This window comes from Mixophyes fleayi, chromosome 9 (genome assembly GCF_038048845.1).
Source record: "Mixophyes fleayi isolate aMixFle1 chromosome 9, aMixFle1.hap1, whole genome shotgun sequence".
Classification (NCBI taxonomy): domain Eukaryota; kingdom Metazoa; phylum Chordata; class Amphibia; order Anura; family Limnodynastidae; genus Mixophyes; species Mixophyes fleayi.
The window spans coordinates 28,485,678-28,488,177 of NC_134410.1; the positions used below are offsets into that span (position 1 = coordinate 28,485,678).

Sequence of the window (2,500 nt, forward strand, 5' to 3'; positions counted from 1 at the left end):
TCTGAATGATGTCTTTTACATCCAGTCTTAACTGATTGTACAACTTATTAATTGAGGAATGTGTTTTTCCAACTTAACAAAAAAAACAAAATTGTCAGAAGTGGGATTTGAACCCACGCCTCCATACGGAGACCAGAAAACCCATTTAGAGGAAGACATTACTCTTGAGTCTGGCACCTTAGACCGCTCGGCCATCCTGACACTTTTTAGTTGTGTTGTAAACCTATTCAACAATATTGTAAATTCTATTAAATATAATAATATGGCAGCTTATGAAAGGCAAACATTATATAGAATTTGAAAACTAATAATAAAAACACGATCTTGGATGTCTGTATTTCATGCGTCCACGTTGTACTAAGGGTTCAACCTAGTCTCAGGACAGACCCGTTGTTCTAACAGATATGGTGTCTCACTATGGAAAAGTAGACCAAGATTCTGAGTCTGTCCTCCATGCCTATCAAACTTTTCTTCACTATTTTTGATTATTTACTAACAAAAAGATAGTGTTGCAAAAAATGTCTACTTCAAACTCCATTGTTACAGACACCTACACTTCAGTTTATGAAAATGCAACCTTGCATCTTTCGCAGTTGTAAAGAAAATTTTGATTCGTTTAAGACTAAATCAGAATGCACTTACTGGGGGCATAATTGAGATAATGTGTAAGTGTGCATATTTTTTTAAAGTTTGGTTGAATTTTGTTCTTTAGTTCGCTCAACTGCACAATGTTAGGATAAGATTAGGTTGATATTTTAATGTCAGACTATGCCAAGATTGAAAGAAAACCTATCTTCTGAATGATGTCTTTTACATCCAGTCTTAACTGATTGTACAACTTATTCATTGAGGAATGTGTTTTTCCAACTTAACAAAAAGAACAAAATTGTCAGAAGTGGGATTTGAACCCACGCCTCCATACGGAGACCAGAAAACCCATTTAGAGGAAGACATTACTCTTGAGTCTGGCGCCTTAGACCGCTCGGCCATCCTGACACTTTTTAGCTGTGTTGTAAACCTATTCAACAATATTGTAAATTCTATTAAATATAATAATATGGCAGTTTATGATAGGCAAACATTATATAGAATTTGAAAACTAATAATAAAAACACGATCTTGGATGTCTGTATTTCATGCGTCCACGTTGTACTAAGGGTTCAACCTAGTCTCAGGACAGACCCATTGTTCTAACAGATATGGTGTCTCACTATGGAAAAGTAGACCAAGATTCTGAGTCTGTCCTCCATGCCTATCAAACTTTTCTTCACTATTTTTGATTATTTACTAACAAAAAGATAGTGTTGCAAAAAATGTCTACTTCAAACTCCATTTTTACAGACAACTACATTTCAGTTTATGAAAACGCAACCTTGCATCTTTCGCAGTTGTAAAGAAAATTTTGATTCGTTTAAGACTAAATCAGAATGCACTTACTGGGGGCATAATTGAGATAATGTGTAAGTGTGCATATTTTTTTAAAGTTTGGTTGAATTTTTTTCTTTAGTTCGCTCAACTGCACAATGTTAGGATAAGATTAGGTTGATATTTTAATGTCAGACTATGCCAAGATTGAAAGAAAACCTATCTTCTGAATGATGTCTTTTACATCCAGTCTTAACTGATTGTACAACTTATTAATTGAGGAATGTGTTTTTCCAACTTAACAAAAAGAACAAAATTGTCAGAAGTGGGATTTGAACCCACGCCTCCATATGGAGACCAGAAAACCCATTTAGAGGAAGACATTACTCTTGAGTCTTGCACCTTAGACCACTCGGCCATCCTGACACTTTTTAGTTGTGTTGTAAACCTATTCAACAATATTGTAAATTCTATTAAATATAATAATATGGCAGCTTATGAAAGGCAAACATTATATAGAATTTGAAAACTAATAATAAAAACACGATCTTGGATGTCTGTATTTCATGCGTCCACGTTGTACTAAGGGTTCAACCTAGTCTCAGGACAGACCCGTTGTTCTAACAGATATGGTGTCTCACTATGGAAAAGTAGACCAAGATTCTGAGTCTGTCCTCCATGCCTATCAAACTTTTCTTCACTATTTTTGATTATTTACTAACAAAAAAAAAGTGTTGCAAAAAATGTCTACTTCAAACTCCATTGTTACAGACACCTACACTTCAGTTTATGAAAATGCAACCTTGCATCTTTCGTAGTTGTAAAGAAAATTTTGATTCGTTTAAGACTAAATCAGAATGCACTTACTGGGGGCATAATTGAGATAATGTGTAAGTGTGCATATTTTTTTAAAGTTTGGTTGAATTTTGTTCTTTAGTTCGCTCAACTGCACAATGTTAGGATAAGATTAGGTTGATATTTTAATGTCAGACTATGCCAAGATTGAAAGAAAACCTATCTTCTGAATGATGTCTTTTACATCCAGTCTTAACTGATTGTACAACTTATTCATTGAGGAATGTGTTTTTCCAACTTAACAAAAAGAACAAAATTGTCAGAAGTGGGATTTGAACCC

General features: G+C 34.2%; 1 long non-coding RNA gene and 3 other non-coding genes across 4 annotated transcripts in view; 1 reads left to right on the top strand and 3 right to left on the bottom strand.

Moving 5' to 3' along the window:
- Positions 1 to 2,500, top strand: part of LOC142102353 (uncharacterized) — a 281,858-nt gene that overhangs the window by 105,607 nt on the left and 173,751 nt on the right. The window lies entirely within an intron of this gene.
- On the bottom strand, positions 93 to 201 carry TRNAL-CAA (transfer RNA leucine (anticodon CAA)). Its single transcript has 2 exons — positions 164 to 201; positions 93 to 138 (listed from the first exon to the last, which is right to left on the bottom strand). It is a non-coding gene; the product is annotated as a tRNA-Leu (tRNA).
- Positions 888 to 996, bottom strand: TRNAL-CAA (transfer RNA leucine (anticodon CAA)). The gene is made up of 2 exons: positions 959 to 996; positions 888 to 933 (listed from the first exon to the last, which is right to left on the bottom strand). It is a non-coding gene; the product is annotated as a tRNA-Leu (tRNA).
- The window catches only part of TRNAL-CAA (transfer RNA leucine (anticodon CAA)), a 109-nt gene continuing 86 nt past the window's right edge, over positions 2,478 to 2,500 (bottom strand). Inside the window, exon 2 of the tRNA in view lies at positions 2,478 to 2,500. This exon is cut by the window's right edge and continues 23 nt beyond it. This is a non-coding gene — a tRNA (tRNA-Leu).